Genomic DNA, 24,752 nt, shown 5'->3' with positions numbered 1-24,752 from the left:
CACTCAACATGTTGAGAGTATCCATTTCTATCATACCTACGTGACGTCTCGTATTACCTATCTCATTGGCCTATTGATAGTTATTTGCGGCCATTTCTTCTATCAAATTCTGAGTTTCTTGGGGTGATTTACCCATTAAAGCTCCACCTACAGATGCATCAATCATAGTTTTAGTAAAAAAAGATAAACCATTATAGAAAGTTTGTACGATTAGCCAATTGGGCAGTCCATGATGTGGACATTTTCGTAGCAAATTTCTAAATCTTTCTCATGCCTGATATAATGATTCACCTTCTAATTGACTAAAACTAGTAATATCCATTCTTAACTTAGCAGTCTTACCCGGTGAAAAATACTTATTCAAGAATGCTCTTGATAAATCATCTCATGTGGTGAAAGTGTTAGGAGCATGAGAGTGTAGCTAAATTTTAGCCTTATCTCTCAAGGAAAATGGGAATAACCTTAGCCTTATAGCATCATTATTAACTCCATTTACTTTAATAGTATCACATATCTCCAAAAATGTAGCTAAATATGAATTAGGATCTTCTACTGCATTACCTCCAAATTAAGATTGTTGAACCATTTGGATAAGTGATGGTTTAATCTCAAAATTGTTAGCATTTACCGTAGGCCTTGCTATATTTGTTTGAGATCCTGAAAATCTCGTAGAGCTCGCCTATTTGCTTCGTTTTCTGCCATCTCTTCTTCAAACGGTAACTCTATTAAGATTTCCTCCATCAGTTGCCAAACCTCTTGCTCCTCTTACTGTGGTGTATGCCTCCTTTGTCTACGTAGTGTCCTCTCAATTTCTGGACTGAAAGATGCAACTTTCTGAGATGTCTGGTGCATACACTACAAACAGAAATAAGAGAGATTACGCAGCTTCAATTGTCAAAAATTGATTAAAATGCAAAAATGAACCATAAACAACTTAAATAATTAAAATAAAGCTGTCTATATTCATAGAGATTATTAGACCCTAATATTACCGCTCCCAAGCAACGACACCAAAAATTTGGTGGATTTTTTTTGTAAGTGCAAGTTTAATTCCGATTTTATACCCATTTGTCTGCAATTATATAAGTTAATCAAGTAGTATAGGGCATGTATCGGGTCGATCCCACGAGAATCAAGTTAAATAAATACTAGGTCATTATTTACTCTATTATTTAGACTAAAAATAAATTCGAGTAGAAATATTATAAATGCTACTTCCTACAATCTGATTAGATCAATGCAAGTTAAAATGGAGAAAATTCACTAAAGACTTGAATATAGGGATATAGATTTCACTTATGGTACAAAACATCCAAATGAATGAATTTAACACTTGTTACTACTCTTGTTTAACTAGGGATTCATTTCCATTTATGCCAAATTTCATTCTCATGATAATATGGTCTAGAGCAGTCTAATTTTCCCTAATTTCTTCGTGAAAAACTAAAACTGCTCTTATTTCATTCATGAAATGCAAATTAAATCCATTTGAGTGTATTTCTATTCTCATAAACTTATAATTCAAGCTCTACTCATGTTATTCCATTATTATTACCAATTCTCAGGGAGTAATAACAATTATAAACCTGTTATCGGTGATCAAACAACAACAAGTAATCAAACATGGACAAAAAGACAAGTTAATACAAGATGCAACAAGTGTAAATCACATTCAATTCATATCACTTTGCCATAAGTTTCATCTACTCCTTAAATATAGAAATTTAATTACTCATGAATGATATCACAATCAAACTCATAGCTTCATTAATGGAAAACATCATGAGTTACAAGTATAAGAAGCATAAAGAAAAACGTAACCAAGTTAATGGTGAAGCCCACAAAATTCTGCTATATCTTGCATTAGATGATTACAAAATGAAATCTCCAAGTGTTTCTGCAAAATTTGCTAGCTAGAGAGAATATGTTCTACCAGAAAATTGCTCTCCTCCCTCCCCCTAGACCTCTCCATGTTCCTCTGCATAAAAACTGCTCAAAAGCTCTTCTCCACTGGTCTAATTTTCACCCTTTGATTATCCAAATCACCTTTTTGTTAAAAAAGTTCAAGACATACCAAAAAGTTCAAGACATAGTTGAAATACTGAAAAATGTCAAAACTGTCTTGAACCGAAAAGTTCAAGACATAGTCGAAATACCGAAAAGTGTCAAAACTGTCTTGAACTGCATTGAACTTTTTTAACAAAAAGGAGATTTGGAGAATCAAATGGTGGAAATTAGATTGGTGGAGAGGAGCTTTTGAGCAATTTTTATGCAGAGGAATATAGAGAAGTCTAAGGGGAGGGATGAGAGTAATTTTCTGGTAGAACACATTCTTTCTAGCTAACAAATTTTGCAGAAACACTTGGAGACTTCATCTTGTAATCATTTGGTGCAAGACACAGCAGAATTTTGGGGATTGCACCATTAATTTGGCTACACTTTTCTTTATCCTTTTGTACTTGTAACTCATGATGTTTTCGTTAATAAAGTTATGAGTTTGATTGTGATATCATTCATGAGTAGTTAAATTTCTATATCTAGGGAGATATGAAACTTATGACCAAATGATATGAATTGAATGTGATTTACACTTATTACATCTTGTATTAACTTGTCTTTTTGTGTATGTTTGATTACTTGTTGTTGTTTGATCACCAATAGCAGGGTTATAGTTGTTATTACTCCATGAGAATTGGTAATAATAATGAAATAACATGAGTAGAGTTTGAGTTGTAAGTTTATAAAAATAGAAATACACTCAAGTGGATTAAATTTACATTTCATGAATGAAATAAAAGCAGTTTTAGTTTTTCACCAAAAGATTAGGGAAAATTAGGCTGTTCTAAATCATATTACCATGAGAATGAAATTTAGCATTAATGGAAATGAATCCCTAGTTAAACAAGAGTAGTAATAAGTATTAAATTCATTCATTTGGATGTTTGTGCCATAAGTGGAATTTACATCTCTAAATTCAAGTCTTTAGTGAATTTTCTACATTTGTAACTTGCATTGATCTAATCAGATTGTAGGAAGTAGCATTTATAATATTTCTACTCGAATTTATTTTTAGTCTAAATAATAGAGTAAATAAGGACCTATTATTTGTTTAACTTACTTCTCGTGGGATCGACCCGATACATGCCCTATACTACTTGATTGACCCGTATAATTACAGATAAATGGGTATAAAATCGGAATTAAACTTGCACTTACATCAAAAACTCGTCAAGTTTTTTATGCCGTTGCTTGGGAGCGGCAATACTAGGGCCTAATAATCTCTATTAATTTAAACAACTTTATTTTTATTATTTAAGATGTTTATAGTTAATTTTTGCATTTTAATCAATTTTTGACAATTGAAACTGCATAATCTTTCTTATTTCTATTTGTAGTGCATGTACCGGCATCTCAAAAAGTTGCACCTTTCGATCCAGAAATTGAGAGAACACTACGTAAATAAAGGAGGCATACACTATAGCAAGAGGTTTGGCAACTGATAGAGGAAATCTTAATAAAATTACCGTTTGAAAAAGAGATGGCAGAAAACGAAGGAAATAGGCGAGTTTTACGATATTTTATTTTACCGGGGACACAAGAATCTCAAACAAGCATAGCAAGACCTATGGTAAATGCTAACAATTTTGAAATTAAACCATCACTTATCCAAATGGTTCAACAATATCAATTTGGAGGTAATATAGTAGAAGATCCTAATTCACAATTAGCTACATTTTTTGAGATATGTGATACCATTAAAATGAATGGAGTTAGTGATGATTCTATAATGCTAAGGTTGTTTCCATTTTCATTGAGAGATAAAGCTAAAATTTGGTTACAATCTCATGCTCCTAACATTTTCACCACATGAGATGATTTATCAAGAGTATTCTTGAATAAGTATTTTTCACCGGGTAAGATTACTAAACTAAGAATGGATATTACTAGTTTTAACCAATTAGAAGGTGAATCATTATACGATGCATGAGAAAGATTTAGAAATTTGCTACGGAAATGTCCACATCATGGACTGTCCGATTGACTAATCGTACAAATCTTTTATAATGGTTTATTTTTTTCTACTAAAACTATGATAGATGCAGTTGCAGGTTAATGGATAAATCACCTCAAGAAACTCAGAATTCGATAGAATAAATGGCCGCAAATAACTACCAAAGGGCCAATGAGAGAGGTAATATGAGACGTCACGCAGGTATGATAGAAATGGATACTCTCAACATGTTGAGTGCTCAAATGAATAATGTGCTGAAATTACTAAGTAGACAAGATGGAGTTGGTCCAAGTTCATCTAGTGCACATTTAGTTTGTTGCTCTATATGTGGAGGTAAACATGATGCTAATGAATGTGTTGATTCTGAACAGGTACAATTTGTCAACAATTATAATCGTAATACTCAAAACAATCCCTACTCGAACACTTATAATTCGGGGTGGAGAAATCATCCAAATTTTGGATGGAAAGATCAAGACAATTGACCAAGACCAACCAATCTGCCAGAATTTCAACCGAGGCAACCACAAGTTGAAACTAAACCTGGTTGGGAGATTGCTATGGAAATATTAGCTAAAGTAATTTCGGATAGATTTGAACGAGTAGAAGGAAGATTGGACTAACTTACTATAATGTATAGGAATGTAGATGTCCAAATTGCTAGTTCTTTGAACAATCGAAATCAAGGAGAATTATCTAGTAAAACGGAAATTAATCCTAAGGAGCATGTCAAAACCATTACTCTTCGTAGTGGTAAACAATTAGAGGATTCTCCAGTGGGTGAAGGTGAAAAAGATGAGAGTGAAAAACATGCAGAAAAATGAATGAACCACGAGGCGATTGTGGAGGAAAATACTCGGGAGAGTCCAAAAGAAAATCAACCATCATCTTCTGCTACCATTCCGATACCTCCTGTGGTTCCATTTCCACAAAGATTCAAGCAGAATAAGTTTGATAAAAATTTTGTTAAAATCTTCAAACAATTGCACATTAACATTTCTTTTGCCGATGCTATTTTGCAGATTCCTTCATATGTGAAATTTCTCAAGGAAATCATGACTATAAAGAGTAAGTTACAAGATTGCGAAACAATAGCATTAACAGAGAAGTGCAGTGCCATCTTACAAAATAAACTACCATCGAAATTGAAAAATTCGGGAAGTTTTTCTATACCTTGCACCATAGGTAGCATTGATTTTTCTAAAGTATTGTGTGATCTTGGTGCAAGTGTATCCTTGATTCCTTTAACGGTGGCTAGATAATTAGGTTTGCATGAACTTAAATGCACTAGTATTACTTTGCAACTAGCGGATAGGTCTATTAGATATCCATTGGGAGTGTTGGAGAATGTATTAATAAAAGTTTAAAAATTTATCATTCTAGTGAATTTTGCGATTTTAGATATGGAAGAAGATATATCTATGTCAATTATTCTAGGTAGACCATTTTTAGCTACTACAGGTACTATTATTGATGTTAAAAATGGCAAACTTAAATTTCAAGTAGTTGAAGAAGAGATAGAATTTAATTTGAATGAAATGAAAAAATACTATTCTTTTACCGATCATACTTATTCTATTGGCACAATTGATAAACTAACCCAAGAATTGAGCCAAGGTAATTTTGATTTCGATCCTCTTGAGTGTTGTTTAATAAATTTAGCCATACAAGAAGATGATTGTGAAGAGATTGAAGAATTGGTCAACTATTTGAATTTTCAATCATCCTATAAAAGGGGTAATATGTATGAAAGTCTTGACCAAGGAAAAGAGCTTCCACCGCCTTCGGAAATTGAACATCCAAAATTAGAGTTCAAACCACTTCCAACTCATCTAAAATATGAATTTCTTAGAGAAGACAATACTTTACCAGTAATCGTTAGTGCTGACCTTGATAATGAGCAGTGTGCAAAGTTGTTAAGAGGCATAAGAAGGCAATTGGATGGACAATTTCAGATATTAAGGGTATAAGTCCTTTTATATGCATGCACCGTATTTTATTGGAGAACAATTGCAAACCGGTGGTGGAAACACAAAGAAGACTCAATCCAAACATGAAAGATGTGGTAAGAAATGAAATTCTTAAATGGCTTGACACAAGTATAATTTTTCCCATCTCCGATAGCGTTTGGATCAGTCTAATTCATGTTCTACCAAAGAAAGGTTGAATAACTACAATTGTGGGTAAAAATGATGAGATGATTCCATCTAGACTTGTGGTTGGGTGGAGAGTGTATATCGATTATCGCAAATTAAATGCGTAACAAGAAAAGATCATTTTTCTTTACCATTTCTTGATCAATTATTGGAGCGAATAGCCGGATATGAATTTTACTATTTTTTTTTATGGTTTTTCAAGGTATAACCAAATAGCTATAGCTCCGGAGAATCAAGAGAAGACCACATTCACATGTCCTTACAGCACTTTTGCTTTTAGAATGATGTCATTTGGTTGATGCAATGCTTTTGTGACTTTTCAACGTTACATGATGGCTATATTTTCTAATTATATTGAGAAAATTATTGAGATATTTATGGATGATTTTTCTGTGTATGGTTCATCTTTTGACCATTGTCTTCATAATTTGGATTTGATTTTGCAGAGATGTAAGGAGACAAATCTTGTATTAAATTGGAAGAAATGCCATTTTATGGTAAAAGAAGGAATTGTTTTAGGACACAAGATTTCCTGTAAGGGAATTAAGGTGGATAAGACAAAAATTAAATTCATAGAGAAATTGCCACCTTGAAGCAATGTCAAGGGGATAAAGAGTTTTCTCGAACATACCAATTTTTATAGACGTTTTATTAAAAATTTTTCTAAAATAGCAAAATCGTTGTGTGATTTATTATGTAAAGATACCCCTTTTCAATTTAATGATAATTGTTTAGTTGCTTTTGAAAGGTTGAAGAAGGAATTGATTTCTGCTCCAATTATAAATTCGCTCAATTGGTCACTAGAATTTGAATTGATGTGCGATGCAAGTGACTATGCGGTTGGAGCAGTTTTAGGGCAAAAGAAAGAAAGAAGGTTGCACGTGATTTATTATGCTAGCAAGTTGCTAAATAAAATACAACTCAATTATGCAACAGAAAAGGAGCTATTGGCGGTGATATTTGCTTTAGATAAATTTAGATCTTATTTAGTAGGATCTAAAGTTATCATATATACGGACCATTTGGCTCTTAAATATTTGCTGCATAAGAAAAATGCAAAATCTAGACTAATTCGGTGGATTCTTTTATTGCAGGAATTTGATGTGGAGATAAAAGACAAAAAGGGAACGGAGAATCTTGTGGCCGATCATCTATCACGCTTGGAATATATTCCAGCCAACAACCAAGTTCCTATTCAAGAAAATTTTCTAGATAAATTTGTCTGTCCTGTTAATTATCAATTCTCTATGGTATGCAGATTTTGCTAATTATTTGGTAAGTGGAGAAATTCCTAAGGGATTTAATTATCATCAAAAGAAAAAAATCTTGCATGATGTGAAAAGTTACTTTTGGGAGGAGCCATTGATGTATAGTGCCGATGGTATGGTGCGCAGATATATTTACGAAGATGAGGTACATAATGTTTTATATCACCGTCATAATCTTGAAACAGGTGGTCATTTTAGCACTTCCAAAACTGTAGCAAAGGTATGGCAATCAGGGTTTTATTGCCCAACTATGTACCTAGATGTTAGAAAATATGTTAAAAATTGTGATGCAAGCCAAAGAACAGAAAATATATCTCGAAAAAATGAAATACCCCTAACTACTTTCTTAGAAGTTGAGTTATTTGATGTGTGGGGTATAGATTTTATAAGACCATTCCACGGTTATGTTAATAATAAGTACATATTAGTAGCAGTGGATTATGTTTTTAAATGGGTAGAAGCAATCGCTTCACCTATTAATGATTCTAAGGTTATACTTCAGTTCCTCAAAAAGAACATTTTTGCAGATTTGGTATACCTAAGGCCATAGTAAGTGATGAAGGAAAACATTTTTGTAACAAACAATCTGATTCCTTATTATTTAAATATGACTGTAGGCACAAGAAATCACTTCCGTACCATCTTCAAGTCAACAAACAAGCGGAGTTAGCTAATCGAGAGGTAAAGCTCATCTTGGAGAAAATCGTGAATAAATCATGGAAAGATTGGGCTACAAAGCTAAATGATGCACTATAGGCTTACCGAACGGCATTTAAGACACCCTTAGGGATGTCGTCATATCGTTTAGTCTATGAAAAAACTTGTCACTTGCCTGTAGAGATTGAACATAAAGTTTATTGGACTATTAAAGCTATTCATATAGATTTTAATCTTGCAGTTGGATGGAGGCTACTTGAGTTAAGTGAATTGGAGGAACACCGGCTACATGCTTATGAAAATACTAAAATTTATAAAAAAAAAAAAGGGTTAAATATTGGCATGATAAGCACATTATTCCTAAACATTTCTAGATAGGGCAAAAAGTGTTCTTATTCAACTCACGCCTGAGATAATTTTTGGAAAAACTTAAGTCAAGGTAGTCGGGACTATTTGAAGTTACTCAAGTATTTCCTTATGGAGCCGTTGAAGTAGCTAATACAAGATATGAGCGGTTCAAGGTCAATAGACAACGATTAAAACCCCACTTGGCAGGTGAAATGGTTCCCAAGGGTCTTATGTGTATTTTAGGAGACTCTTTTTCAATTTAAGAATCCGAACATGTGAGTCGAGCCAACGACTATAAACAAAAGCGCTAATTAGGAGGCAATCCAATGTTTAAATTATATGTGTTAATTTGGAGTGATTTTGTGTTTAATACATGTATTTAAGCTAATTTGTTGTTTGTGTGTCATAGGGTTGGTAAACGGAAGCTAAGAGTACCATTTGAGGTGAAAAAGACGAACTTTGATCAAGCAACTTAACCTCTTGATTTGCGTTAAAGGTGTATTTGATCATTTAAAAAGGGATAAATTGCATGTTTCAATCATTTTACATGTACGTGCATTGATAATTTTTGCACAAGAATGATCTATGATGCATTTTGAGTAATTAGGGTAACATGTGTAATTTTTTAAAGTTTGCATTTCTGCAAAAAGTTGCAGAAGAAAATGCGGCTTGCTTGAAAACATGCCACGGAGTCGCGTTTTCATTGAACCACGTTTTCAATTCTACAGCATTTGTACAGAAAACGCGACACATAGCCGCGTTTTCAGGCCTGTTCGAAAAGACAAAACGCGCCTTCGAATATGCAACTCCAATTCGCGTTTTTGTACTAAGTCGGGTTTTGGAACCTGCAACATTTACACTGAACACGCGACTCAAAGGCCCGTTTTGTGGAGCCGCATTTTCCGTTCACGGCCAAGGTGTTAAAACGCGACTTCTGCTTCAATTTTCTTCATTTTCTCTTCCTCCCAGCCGCGTTTCTCTCCTTTCTCTCACACCCAATTCACCAATCTTCATTTTTGCTCCATATATTTCCTAAAAATCATCAACCCAACACCTTTTAAGCATCATATAACCTTTTTAACCGATTAAAATCCAACAAAAACACCTAAAAATTGATTTGAAAGAGATTGAAAGTTATGGTTTCTAGCTTCTAATTTCTTCAATTGGAGGTCAATTGTAGGATTTTCATAGGGCTTTTCACATATTTAGCTTCACCAAACATCCTTCTACGTGATTGAGATAAGTTTCTTCATCAAAACTTCATATATTAGAAGTTCATATTTTTCAATTTTTTGAACTTTCTGATGATATATAGTGATGTTTTTTACCTCATTGATGCTTATTAAGGTTATTTATGCATGATTACATGCTCAAATAAAGCAATTTGATGATTAATCGTTCTTTAATTTTTTTAATTGCTATATTTGGCTAAAATTAGAAAGTTGGATTAAAGTGTTTTTAAGCCATTGGTGATTAATGATTATAATTAAAAATGGTTAGTTGATGATGTTTTAGCATGTGCATTGTGTATAGTGAGCAATTTGGTTGATTTTATGAGTTAATTAGTTTAATTTTTGCCTAACCATGGTTATAGTTACTTGCACATTATTGTTGTTAATTATAGATTGGTATAATCATGATTACTGCTATTTTCACTGATTGAGTTATAATTGTTACATATCTTGCTTAAGTTGGTGATTGTGGATAATTTTTAGCAGAAAATATGTCTCTTTTCGTATGGTCATTGAATGATTAAAATTTGAGAAAATGTATTTGAGGTTATTTGGATCAATTCAGGATATTAATTGCCAAGTTATGAACTGTGTTCTAGTACATGTGGATAATTGTATTTTTTTTATTAGGTACTATGGTAAGGAGAAGAAGAGTGATATATTCCTCCTCTACCAGTGATGAGAGGGAGGTTAATGAGGAGATAGAAGTGACTGAAAAGGAGACGCCACCTTCTTCTCTACCAGTTAGCCGACAGCCTGGTGAAGGCACCTCTCGTGGAGCGCATACATCTGTTTTTGACAGTGCTAAATTCAATAATCGCAGCAATCAAGAGTGGCATGAGGAGCATGTTAATTTGGAATTCTTGTTCGAGATGCACGTTAGTCCAGAGGTTGAGATGGTGTATCGCATCTCGAAAGCTTTTGCTCAGCTTGGGAGGGCTCCGATTCTCACCCTACCCAATCATTATTATCCCGACTTGGTGCAAAAGTTTTACGCCAACATTGAGAGTAAAGCATGCCATAGTGGTGAAATGGTTGAGTTGTGGGTGCGTGGGAGACGAATCATCTTGTCACGACAACAATTGGCTGCTATTTTAGGGTGTATGGATGAAGGACGTCCAGTTGATTTGAAGAAGGATTTGTTCCCCCAAATAGGAGATGGGATTCATCGTTGGCCATGGCTAAGTTTGGTCTTGAGTACCAACCTTTTCGCTCTACAAGAAAGGAGACTATATTGGCGAATGTTTTCGAACCTCGCCATCGTCTCATTATTTATATGATGGCTCACAATGTCATTCCCAAAAGATAGCACACGGAGGTCCGCAAGAGCGACATCTACTTCCTTGATTACATGTTCCACAATCGGACTTCTCCTTATGCTCGAATTTCACTGCCTAACATTATCATTAGTCATATTCGGTCTACGGCGAGGTGTAATACGACGTCTTTCAAATTATCATTTTCTCGTCTACTTATTTTGATCTTTCCATTTTTGGAAGTTCAGTTGAAAGGCATGAGACGGAAGTATGTTACACCGAGAACTAAATTATCGGTTTCTACTCTCCGTCGACTTGGTATTGGCACGGGAGAGATTCCTTGACCTGTTCAAGAGCAGAGGCAGAAGGCTAGACATGGTCAAGAGAAAGCTGGACCTACTGTAGCAACTCCTCCTCCTCCACCACCACTAACCAACTGGCAGCGGCTCTTTGGTCGTTTGGATGACCTTGAGCATCATTTACCTAGAATGGATACTCGCCTGGACCACATTGAAGATCATCTCGGCATTCATCCACCGTCCACGGGCGATGCAGAGGATGATGAAATTGACGGGGAGGATGATTAATGCTGCTTCTGTAGATTCATCATTTGTTTCCTTCAGTTTTAGTAGTTTTAAGCTTTGTTATGATGTTAACGTGTTATTCTTCTTTTTCCTTTTATCTTTGGACAGTGTTAGCAGTTTTTCTATATTTTGGTAGAAGTTCGTGGTTCGGATGGCTAACTTGGATCTCAGCCATTGCACTGGGGAGTACTTTTTCCTTTCTTTTGTTTCTTTTCTTTCCCTACACATTGAGGACAATGTCTATTCTAAGTGTGGAGGAAGAAATATATGGTACTTTTAGTAGTTTTTATGTTTATTGTGTAGACAAGTAATTGAAAATATTGCTTGGCTTAAATGTTGTCTATTTTGGATTTGTTGGCAGGGAGTTTAGTCCACTTTTGAAGGGGGGCTTCGTCAAAATTTTTTCAAAACCTTATACATATATATAATAATCATAATAAACAAATAAAATTTTGTCAATTATCCTTTTGAAATAAATATGTGTGGTTTTGAAACTTCTTTTCTCAGTTAATTTGGAAATGACTATTATGTGATTATAATTTTTACATTTGTAGGAAAGTATATCTAGTAAAGTGGAGAAAATTATGCCTATATTTTGTATATTTATTGAAATTTTTTCTTTTTATTTGATTTTATAAATTAAGAAATTAATATGGTCAATAAGTGTCACACTCTTCTCATGATTATTCTTTAGAGGGAATTTTATTATTTCTCTATATTCTTGTAAAAAAAATAAGAGTTATTTTACTCCAATGATTCTTGTACTTAGTAATCAGGAGTGTTCACCTACAAATGTTGACTTTTGCGTAAAACGGTACTTGGATTAAGTGTATGGAAAGCAACTTGAGTATGTGAAATGTTGAATAACCAGCGATTTTCATCTAAAAATATCGATCTTCGCGCCAAAAGGCATTATCACAACTTAAGTAGTATTTAGCTATATGAAAAGAATAAATCCATCTTTAAGAAAAAATAAAAAGTTGATTATGAGATTAGTTAGCATCTTTATTGATTATATGAGTTGCTTGCTTGTGAAATTGGATAAGAATGAGAAATTGACTTAAATTAGTATAATTATGGTATATTTGGTTTTTTTTTTACTTGATATTATTAGTACTTGAGGATTAAAGAAAAATCACATAATGGTTATTTACCTTGATTCGAGAAAATGAAGTTGATTTGAGCACATATGTTTATCTTCAAAAATATTGAATCATTGTTCGTTTGTATTTCTAATTGCTTGAGGACAAGCAATGGTTCAAGTGTGGGGGTATTTGATAAGAATATATTTTACGTGTTTTTAAGTGTATTTTATCAGTTAATTTCAGTAGCTTAATCAAGTTTATAACTAAAATAATTAAGGTTTTGGTAAAAATATATATTTTTTATTAAAGTGGCTAACATTGCATTTCTATTGATTTTAAGGGTAAAAACTTTATTTTCTTGCAGGATTAATGATTCAATCATCAAAGGGTATGAATTGAGAAGAAAATCTGACGATTGGTGATGAATTGAAGTGTATAAAGAAGAAATGAAGTGAAAAACATTTAATTGAAGAAATGTAGTTCAAGATAATTTTGACACTTTTCGGTATTTCGGCTATATCTGGAGCTACACATATCAGATTGAAGTGATCTTTATACCATTTTAAAGCTAAGAGATAGCCCTACATTTGGTATGAAGATATCGAAATCCAATTCCGCTGTTTTCATGGACAAAAAGTCGAAATACAGAAGCTGCATTCTATAGACGAGACTGAAACAGGGGACTGACTAGTTGTTGGTATTTCGATCATATCTCAGTCCACAAAGTTCGAATTGAATGATTCTTGAAGCAATGGAAAGATAATTTAGAGGGCTACAACTTTCATGTTTTTCACAAAGCTAGTTCGGCCTGAATCATAGAGAAAATCACAGTTAAAACGAGGTCAAAAGCACAAAGTTGAAAACGCGAGTCATCAAAACGTGTTTTGAAGCCGCGTTTTGTCAATCCGCGTATTGTAGTCAAAATTCTGCAATTTGCTCAGCTATTTCTCTTATGTTCACACTATTTTCTAGATATATTTGGTAAGAGAATTTGCTTGCACATGCTTCTGATGCATAAATGAGAAAAATATGATTTATTTCCAAGTCAAAAACCATAGTTTTTTACTTTCTTAACAAAAAGGAGATTTGGAGAATCAAAGGGTGGAAATTAGACCAATGGAAAGGAGCTTTAGAGCAGTTTTTATGCAAAGGAACATGGAGAGGTCTGGGGATATGGAGGAGAGCAATTTTCAGGTAGAACACATTCTCTCTAGCTAGCAAATTTTGCAGAAACACTTGGAGACTTCATCTTGTAATCATCTGGTGCAAGACATAGCAGAATTTTGAGGGTTTCACCATTAACTTGGCTAAACTTTTCTTTATCCTTCTTGTACTTGTAACTTATGATGTTTTTCATTAATGAAGTTATGAGTTTACTTGTTATATCATTCATGAGTAGCTAAATTCCTATATCTAGGGAGTAGATGAATCTTATGGCCAAGTGATATGAATTGAATGTGATTTATACTTGTTACATCTTGTATTAACTTGTCTACTTGTGCATATTTGATTACTTATTGTTGTTTGATCACCAATAGCAGGGTTATAATTGTTATTACTCAATGAGAATTGATAATAATAATGGAATAACATGAGTAGAGCTTGAGTTGTAGGTTCATGAGAATAGAAATACACTCAAGTGGATTAAATTTGCATTTCATGAATGAAATAAGAGCAGTCTTAGTTTTTCACCAAGAGATTAGGGAAAATTAGGTTATTCTAGAACATATTATCATGAGAATGAAATTTTGGCAATTTTGGAAATGAATCCCTAGTTAAACAAGAGTAGTAACAAGTGTTAAATTTATTCATTTGGATGTTTTGTACCATAAGTGGAATCTACATCCCTAAATTCAAGTCTTTAGTGAATTTTCTACATTTGTAACTTGCATTGATCTAATCAGATTGTAGGAAGTACCATTTATAATATTTCTACTCGAATTTATTTTTAGTCTAAATAATAGAGTAAATAAGGACCTTTATTTCTCGTGGGATCGACCCGATACATGCCCTATACTACTTGATTGACCTGTATAATCGCAGACAAACGGGTATAAAATCGGAATTAAACTTGCACTTACATCAAAAGCCCGACAAGTTTTTGGTGTCGTTGTCTGGATAAAGAAAAGTTTTAGATAACTTTATTTTTATTATTTAAGTTGTTTATAGTTAATTTTTACATTTTAATCAATTTTTGACAATTGAAGCTGCATAATCTCATTTCTGTTTGTAGTATATGCACCAGGCATCTTGGAAAGTTGCACCTTTCGATCTAGAAATTGAGAGGACACTACGTAGACAAAGGAGGCATACACTATAGCAAGAGAAGCAAGAGATTTGGCAACTGATAGAGGAAATCTTAATAGAGTTACCGTTTGAAGAAAAGATGGTAGAAAATGAAGCAAATAGGCAAGCTCTACGAGATTTTATTCTATCGGGGACACAAGGATCTCAAACAAGCATAGCAAGATCTATGGTAAATGCTAATAATTTTGAGATTAAACTATCACTTATCCAAATGGTTCAACAATCTCGATTTGGAGGTAATGTAGTAGAAGATCCTAAGTCACATTTAGCTACATTTTTGGAGATATGTGATACCATTAAAATAAATGGAGTTAGTGATGATGCTATAAAACTAAGGTTGTTCCCATTTTCATTAAGAGATAAGGCTAAAATTTGGCTACACTCTCATGCTCCTAGCACTTTCACCACATAGGGTGATTTATCAAGAGCATTCTTGAATAAGTTTTTTTACCGGGTAAGATTTAGAGATTTGCTACAGAAATGTCCACATCATGGACTGCCCAATTGGCTAATTATACAAACCTTCTATAATGGTTTATCTTTTTCTACTAAAATTATGATTGATGCAACTGCAGGTGGAGCTTTAATGGGTAAATCACCCCAAGAATCTCAGAACTTGATAGAAGAAATGGCCGCAAATAACTACCAATGGGCCAATGAGAGATGTAATACGAAACGTCACGCAAGTATGATAGAAATGGATACTCTCAACATGTTGAGTGCTCAAATGAATAATGTGATGAAATTACTAAGTAGACAAGATGGAGTTGATCCAAGTTCATCTAGTGCACATGTAGCTTGTTGCTCTATATGTGGAGGTGAACATGATGCTAATGAATGTGTTGATTCTGAGCAGGTACAATTTTTCAACAATTACAATCGTAATGCTCAAAATAACCTTTACTTGAACACTTATAATTCAGGGTGGAGAAATCAGTCAAATTTTGGATGGAAAGATCAAGGCAATCAACAAAGACCAGCCAATCCACCAGGATTTCAACTGAGACAACCATAAGCTGAAACTAAATCTGGTCGGGAGATTGCTATGGAAAAACTAGCTAAAGTGACTTCGGATAGATTTGAACGAGTAGAAAGAAGATTGGACCAACTTACTACAATATATAGGAATGTAGAGGTCCAAATTGCTAGTTCTTTGAACAATCGAAATCAAGGAAAATTATCTAGTAAAACGGAGATTAATCTTTAGGAGCATGTCAAAGCCATTACTTTTCGTAGTGGTAAACAATTAGAGGATCCTCCAGTGGGTGAAGGTGAGAAAGATGAGAGTGAAAAACATGCAGAAAAGAGAAGGAACCAAGAGGCGATTGTGAAGGAAAATAGTCAGGAGAATCCAAGAGAAAATCAACCATCATCTTCCGATACCTCATGTGGTTCCATTTTCACAAAGATTCAAGCAAAATAAGTTTGATAAAGATTTTGAAAAATTTGTTAAAATCTTCAAACAATTGCATGTTAACATTCCTTTTGCCAATGCTATTTTGCATATTCCTTCACATGCGAAATTTCTCAAGAAAATCCTGACTAGAAAGAGGAAATTGGAAGTCTGTGAAACAATAGTATTAACAGAGGAGTGCAGTGCCATCATACAAAATAAACTACCACCGAAATTGAAAGATCCGGGGAGTTTTTCTATACCTTGCACCATAGGTAGCATTGATTTTTCTACAGCATTGTGTGATCTTGGTGCTAGTGTATCTTTGACTTCTTTAACGGTGGATAGACAATTAGGTTTGCATGAGTTTAAACGCACTAGTATTACTTTGCAACTAACGGATAGGTATCTTAGATATCTATTGGGAGTGTTGGAGAATGTAGTGATAAAAGTTCAAAAATTTATCATTCCAAGGTATAACCAAATAGCTATATCTCCGGAGAATCAAGAGAAAATCACATTCACATGTCCTTACGGCACTTTTGCTTTTAGAAAGTTGTCATTTGGTTTATGCAATGCTCTTGCGACTTTTCAACGTTGCATGATGGCTATATTTTCTAATTATATTGAGAAAATTATGGAGATATTTATGGATTATTTTTCTGTGTATGGTTCATCTTTTGACCATTGTCTTCATAATTTGGATTTGATTTTGCAGAGATGTAAGGAGACAAATCTTGTACTAAATTGGGAGAAATGCCATTTTATACTAAAAGAAGGAATTGTTTTAGGACATAATTTTTTCTTTAAGGGAATTAAGGTGGATAAGACAAAAATTAAATTCATAGAGAAATTGCCACCTTCAAACAATGTCAAGGGGATAAAGAGTTTTCTAGAACATGCCGATTTTTATAGACGTTTTATTAAGAATTTTTCTAAAATAGCAAAGCCGTTGTGTGATTTATTATGTAAAGATACCCCTTTCAATTTAATGATAATTATTTGGTTGCTTTTGAAAGGTTGAAGAACGAATTGATTTCTGCTCCAATAATAATTTCGCCCGATTGGCCATTACCATTTGAATTGATGTGCGATGCAAGTGACTATGCGGTTGGAGCAGTTTTGGGGCAAAAGAAAGAAGGAAGGTTGCACGTGATTTATTATGCTAGCAAGTTGCTAAATGAGATACAACTCAATTATGCAACAACAAAAAAGGAGCTATTGGCAGTGATATTTGTTTTAGGTAAATTTAGATTTTATTTAGTAGGATCTAAAGTTATCATATATACGGACCATTCGACTCTTAAATATTTGCTGCATAAGAAAGACGGAAAACCTAGACTAATTCAATGGATTCTTTTATTGCAAGAATTTGATGTAGAGATAAAAGACAAAAAGGAAACGGAGAATCTCGTGGCCGATCATCTATCATGCTTGGAATATATTCCAGCCAACGACCAAGTTCCTATTCAAGAGAATTTTTCAGATGAATTTGTCCTTGTAATTATTAATTTTCCATGGTATGCAGATTTTGCTAATTATTTGGTAAGTGGAGAAATTCCTAAGGGATTTAATTATCATCAAAAGAAGAAATTCTTGCATGATGTGAAAAGTTACTTTTGGGAGGAACCATTGCTGCAAAGACATTGTGCCGATAGTATGGTGCGCAGTTGTATTCCTGAAGATAAGGTACATACTCCCTCCGTCCCACTTTCATAGTCCTGTTTCTTTTTTCACACAGTTTAAGAAAAAGTAGTTAACTTTATTGGAAAAGTAAATTTAGATTGCTATTTTCCTAAAATACCCTCATATTAAATATGGTACAACTTTATGAAAACTTGAATGGGGTAGGTTTATGGTAAAAAAAGAATCAACTCTCATTAAATGGGGTAGGTTTATAGTAACAACAACTTACATTGAATAAGGGTATTTTAGGAAAATTAAAATACAACTGCATTCTTCAATTGGAAAGTGGACTACAATTTGGGACAGACGAAAAAGGAAAACGGGACTATCAAAGTGGGACGGAGGGAGTAATATTTTATATCACCGTCATAATCTTGAAACAGGTGGTCATTTTAGCACTTCCAAGACTGTAGCAAAAGTATGGCAATTAGGTTTTATTGGCCAACTATGTACCGAGATGTTAGAAAATATGTTAAAAGTTATGATACATGCCAATGAACTGGAAATATATCTCGAAAAAATGAAATGTCCCAAACTACTTTCTTAGAAGTTGAGTTATTTGATGTGTGGAGTATAGATTTTATGGGACCATTCCCCAGTTCTGTTAATAATAAGTACATATTAGTAGCAGTGGATTATGTTTCTAAATGAGTAGAAGCAATCGCTTCACCTACTAATGACTCTAAGGTTGTACTCCGATTCCTTAAAAAGAACATTTTTTGCAGATGTGGTATACCTAAGGCCATAGTAAGTGATGAAGGAAATATTTTTGTAACAAACAATTTGATTCCTTATTATTTAAATGTGATTCCTTATTATTTAAATATGGCTGTAGGCACAAGACATCACTTCCGTACCATCCTCAAGCCAACGGACAAGCGGAGTTAGCTAATCGAGAGATAAATCTGATCTTGGAGAAAACCGTGAATAAATCACGCAAACATTGGGCTACAAACCTAAATGATGCACTATGGGCTTACCGAACGGCATTTAAGACACTCTTAGAGATGTCGCCGTATCGTTTAGTCTATGGAAAAACTTGTCACTTACCTGTAGAGGTTGAACATAAAGTTTATTGGGCAATTAAAGCAATTAATATAGATTTTAATCTTGCAGTTGGATTGAGGCTACTTGAGTTAAGTGAATTGAAGGAACACCGGCTACATGCTTATGAAAATACTAAAATTTATAAAGAAAAGGTTAAATATTGGCATGATAAGCACATTATCCCTAAACAATTCTAGGTAGGGCAAAAAGTGCTCTTATTCAACTCACGCCTGAGATTATTTCTGGGAAAACTTAAGTCAAGGTGGTCGGGATCATTTGAAATTTACTCAAGTATTTCCTTATGGAGCCGTTGAAATAGCTAATACAAGATATGAACGGTTCAAGGTCAATGGACAACGATTAAAACCCTACTTGGCAGGTGAAATGGTTCCCAAGGGACTTATGTGTATTTTGGGAGATTCTTCTTCAATTTAAGAATCCGAACCTGTGAGTCGAGCCAACGACTATAAACAAAAGCGCTAATTGGGAGGCAATCCATTGTTTAAATTATATGTGTTAATTTGGATTAATTTTGTGTTTAATATATATATTTAAGTTAATTTGTTGTTTGTGTGTAATAGGGTTGCTAAACGGAAGCTAAGAGTACCATTTGAGGTGAAAAAGGCGAACTTTAATCAAGTAACTTAACCTCTTGATTTGCATTAAAAGTGTATTTGATCCGTTAAAAAGGGGTAAATTGTATGTTTTAATCATTTTACATGTGCATGCATTGATAATTTTCACAAAAAAAATGATCTATGATGCATTTTGAGTAATTGGGGTAACATGTGTAATTTGTCAAAATTTGCATTTCAGCAAAAAGTTGCAGAAGAAAACGCGGCTTGCTTGAAAACGCACCACGGAGTCGCGTTTTCATTGAACCACGTTTTCAATTCTACAGCATTTGTACAGAAAACATACCTTCAAAACGCGACACAGGCGCGTTTTCAGGAAGCCACGTTTTCAGGCCTATTCAGAAGGACAAAAAGCGCCTTTGAATACGCGACTCCAATTAGCGTCTTTGTACTAAGTCGCGTTTTGGAACTTGCAACATTTACACTGAAAACGCGACTCAACACAAAACACGACTCAAAGGCGTGTTCTGTGGAGCCGCGTTTTCCGTTCATTGCCAAGGAGTTAAAACGCGATTTCTGCTTCAAATTTCTTCATTTTCTCTTCCTCCCAGCCGCGTTCTCTTCTTCCTCTCACACCCAATTCACCAATCTTCATTTTTACTCTATATCTTTGCTAAAATTCATCATCCCTCTTATTGAGTATACTCATCAAAATACACTGGAAATATATTCTTATCTCTAACTACTCATGCAAGTGCTATGATTGGATCATTGTGTACCATTATCTAGGCTAGTTATGTTGTAATTTCCTTATGCATATGAATCCTACTTTCATAGTGAATCAATTATACTCATAACTAATCTATACCTATTCTCATGGTTATGAAATTAGTTACAAGTTCATTTCTTCTGTGCAATTACACAAAATGAATCATTTAAAATCACATAGGTGTACCTATACTCTCGTGAGTGTACTCCCTATGTTTAGCACTTCTTGAATCAGTGTTAAATCTCAATTTTAATTACAAAAACAACACCTTAGATAAGCACAATTAATGGTACCAGATTAGTTATAATTTAAAGGGTAAAGTGCTAAATAACTTGCTCAAATAATAGCATCAGATAACTAAATAATAAACACTAACAATCATAGAAAGTTCAACCAAACCCAAGGCACAAATTTTAAAGATACATTATAAACACAAAATCCAGAACTTGCATATTAACCATACTTAAGAATCCAATACAAAAGATAAATAGTTGGAGAAGAGATAACCCATGTCACTTGAGTTTCAACTCCTCATTTTTCATCTCCATCTTCATCCTAATCTAACCAATATACAAGAGTGGATAAGTTATACTACTCTATACTAAACAAACCTAACACTAAGAAAATGGAAGAGTTACAATTCTGCAGACTCCAAGCTTCTCTCCTATCTCCCGTTTGTTGCTCTGTATAAAAACTGATGAAAAGCTCCTCTCCACCTGTCTAACTTCCACTCTAATGATTCTCAAATCTCAATTTGTTAAACGATATTTTCCTCCTTTATGCATCAAAAACATGTGCAGCCGAATTCTCTTACCAAATATAGCTGGAAAGTAGGATGAACATAAGAGAATTGGCTGAGCAAATTGCAGAATTTCGGCTACAAAACGCGACTTGACAAAACCCGCGTTTTGATGACTCGCGTTTTCAACTCTGTGCTTTTTGCCTCGTTTCAACTGTGATTTCCTCTATGGTTGAGGTCAAACTAGCTTTTGTGCAGAACACAAAAGTTGTAGTCCTTTAAATTTGCTTTACAATGCTTCAAGAATCATCTAAATCGGAGCTTTGTAGACCGAGATATGACAAAAATACTAAAGCCTGGTTAGAGCTCTGTTTTCAACTTTGGACAGCAGTGTTGAACTTTGGTATTTCGACTTTTTGATGGAGAAAACGGCTGAATTAGACTTTGATGTGTCATGCGAAATTTAAATACATCTCTTAGCTTCAAATTGATTAAAGAATCATCTCAATCCTATCACTGTAGCTCACGTTATAGTTGAAATACTAAAATGTGTCAAATCTGTCAAAATGCACAAAATGCAAGTAAAAAGTGATAAAAACCTCATTTAATCACTTAAGAACATTTTTCCCCAATTATAGCCAAAATGATTCATTTTCTTCCAATAATATAACCAAATTGACTAAAAATAACATAAAATATCATTCAAATATAACGTAAATTAGTCACTTATCAAATTCCCCCACACTTAAATCATTGCTTGTTCTGCAATCCATACATAATCAACTACAATGGTTCAAGAGATGAAACAATATATGCACTTTTTCAAATTTAATTCCTCATAACTTCAAAAACAATCGTTATACAATTATTCAAATTACACTAAATGCTCATAATATCAAGTAAAGGAAAGATAATTATACCCTAATTTTAACAAGTTAAACTTAATCTCTCACTCTAACCTAATTTCACAAATAATTAAATCACATAGTCAATTTATAGCCTTCCTCCTCCTATAATCATTTTTTTCTCAAAATTTTACAATTAAGAGGGACTTATTCTTACTTGGTTTTACTTAAATATTGAAAATACCTTTTGACGCAAAAATCGACACTTTTAGGCGAAGATCCCCGGTTACTCAACATTTCACTTATTCAATTTACTATGCATACTCTTAACTCAAATATCTTTTTACTCGAATGTCGACATTTGTAGATGCCAACCCCCGGTTACTTGGTACAAGAATCATTGGAGTAGAACAATTTTTATTTACTTTTTTTCTCTTTTTTTTAAGAAAATAAATAGATTTTCCCTCATAGAAAATTATATAAAAATAATCAAAGGAGGAGTATAATCTTTTATCAACTATATCAATCACTTATTTGAAAAATAAGTAAAGAGGAGAAATCTCATTAAACATGTAAAATTATAAGCATAATTCTCCATATTTTACCGGATATATTTTCTAAAATACAAAAATCCTAATTACTTAATAACCATTTCCAAGTTAAATGAGAATTAAACCTTCCAAAATACATATAACATTTCAACAAATTGAAGAATTAGACATTTAAAGTTGGAACAAATTAGTCCTTTTTGAATAAAAATGCAAAAATTTGAAGAACTTTTGGGCCATAATGAAATATTAGAAAAGATTTTAGAAAAAATTTTGACAGAATTTTCCTTTATAAATGGACGAAACTCCCTGCCAACAAACTCATTTTCAAGCAAATTATCCACATGGCAAAATTTTCAAGCACAATTCCAATATTTCAAATCTTTAAATCTACAAAATATCATCACATGGCATTAGAATGCAAGTTTAAATATTTTCCTCCTCCACACTTAAACTTCACATTGTCCTCAATGTGAGAAAAGGAAAATAAATAAAGAGTAAAAGAAAATACTCCTCTTATGACTTGCATGAGCGGAATCCATGGCATTGTGATAAATTTTCAACTTTAATTGAGAAAAAATGGAGAGTTCAATTATTTCGCACTGAAAAAGGCACAAATAAAACAACTTCTTATGAATAAAAACTTGCAACCAACAAGAAGAAAAGTGGAGTTGAAGGAGGAGAAAGAGGGAAGAATGAGGAAAAGTGATCCGAGCATGCGTTTTTGAAAGGATCCGAGGGCGGATTGTGACGATTGAACTCGGATCAAAAAGTTCAAAATTTTCTTTGATTGTGAAAGTAGATCCGAGGCCTCGGATCCATTAATTTTGTATTTATTGCAGAAGTTTTTGCAAATTTTCAGTTTGGCCCCAATTTGAAACACACTCTCCAATTCGTGCTCTACAATGAAATTTTTAACAATTCAACACTTCACGCACATGGAAAGTGACTTAAACATGAATCTCAACACCTCAAAACAAATAAAAAACATGTAGAATGCAAATTGAGGGTTGAGGTTCTTGGATCCAATAGTTCCCTCGACACTTCCAATGCACATGGTGGTACTCAAATGGTCAAAAGAGTGCAAATAGGTCATGAACATATTTAAACACTTGAATGCACTTCACATACATGCAAATAACTAACTTAACCTCATATCATAAAATTAAGCATTGTACACTCAAAAATAATGGTTAAACTTCCCTTTTTCACATTGGTCTCCACTCCTTATAAACTCTTTTGCACTTGAAATAAGTTGCTTGATTTCTTGTCATTGCTACCTACAAAACATCCAAAAATACTAATCAAATAACTAGAAATTGTTGGGTTGCCTCCCAACAAGTGCTTCTTTATAGTCATTAGCTTGACTATATCATATCATTTTTCAAGAAGATTTAATTAATGAATAATTCACCATTTTAGGCCGTGGTGGATCATTAAAAGGTGACTTTATAGCGAAAGCCACATGATCTAATGATGTGAGTGATGGAAGTGACTTACCTATCCCAAGTGTTTCATAGATATTACTTTTAATATACACCACTTGAGAACTTACCAAAGGAGATGCCATGAGAATATCTTAGGCAGCAATACTCTTAGAACCTATACTTTCAATGCACTCCTCAAGAGAGATGAAAAATGAGTTAGTAAAACTCACCTCTTGAGATTCAAGATTAGTTCCAAAGATATTATCATGTGAAATAGACATTTGCTCATTGAAACACAATTGAAATTCATCATTTTCGCCAAAATACAATCCATTTTCATATACGACATTCCTACCCTTCATGCTAGGATCATTTTGCAAATTGTTAGAAGAAATAACTTCACAAAATGCATTCAATTGCTCATGTATTTTACCAAAGTGAGAAGCTAATTCATCTATCATTTCCTCAATCCTATCAAAACGGTCGGAAGTCACATTAGCTAATTTTTCTATAGGTAACTTCCAAGATGGTTTTGATTCATATTGAACACTTTCAGGTTGGTAATCATAAAAATATGAAGAATCACTATAAGTACCTTGATTATCCCAACCATAAGCATAAGAATTGCTCCAATTAGCACTATGTTGATCAAAATAAGGATTATAATACTCTAATTCATCATAATAATCTATATTTTGTACTTGCATACGTGTATTAGTAGCATGATAATCTCAACACAAGTCACAAATCATATGATAAGAGTTAAAAGCATTAGCATTCCTCCTCTGCTCAATTTCATGCATAATTGTGTCCATTTG

The 24,752-nt window shown here is 33.5% G+C and overlaps 2 non-coding genes across 2 annotated transcripts; one reads left to right on the top strand and one right to left on the bottom strand.

Moving 5' to 3' along the window:
- Positions 1 to 224: 224 nt before the first annotated feature.
- On the top strand, positions 225 to 331 carry LOC113694356 (small nucleolar RNA R71). Its single transcript, XR_003449314.1, has one exon. It is a non-coding gene; the product is annotated as a small nucleolar RNA R71 (small nucleolar RNA).
- Positions 332 to 3,925: 3,594 nt separating this feature from the next.
- On the bottom strand, positions 3,926 to 4,032 carry LOC113694424 (small nucleolar RNA R71). Its single transcript, XR_003449374.1, has one exon. It is a non-coding gene; the product is annotated as a small nucleolar RNA R71 (small nucleolar RNA).
- Between the last annotated feature and the right edge of the window lie 20,720 nt (positions 4,033 to 24,752).

The sequence above is a fragment of the Coffea arabica genome, chromosome 6c (assembly GCF_036785885.1).
Source record: "Coffea arabica cultivar ET-39 chromosome 6c, Coffea Arabica ET-39 HiFi, whole genome shotgun sequence".
In the NCBI taxonomy this organism is placed as follows: domain Eukaryota; kingdom Viridiplantae; phylum Streptophyta; class Magnoliopsida; order Gentianales; family Rubiaceae; genus Coffea; species Coffea arabica.
This window is presented reverse-complemented; position numbering and strand designations above follow the sequence as displayed.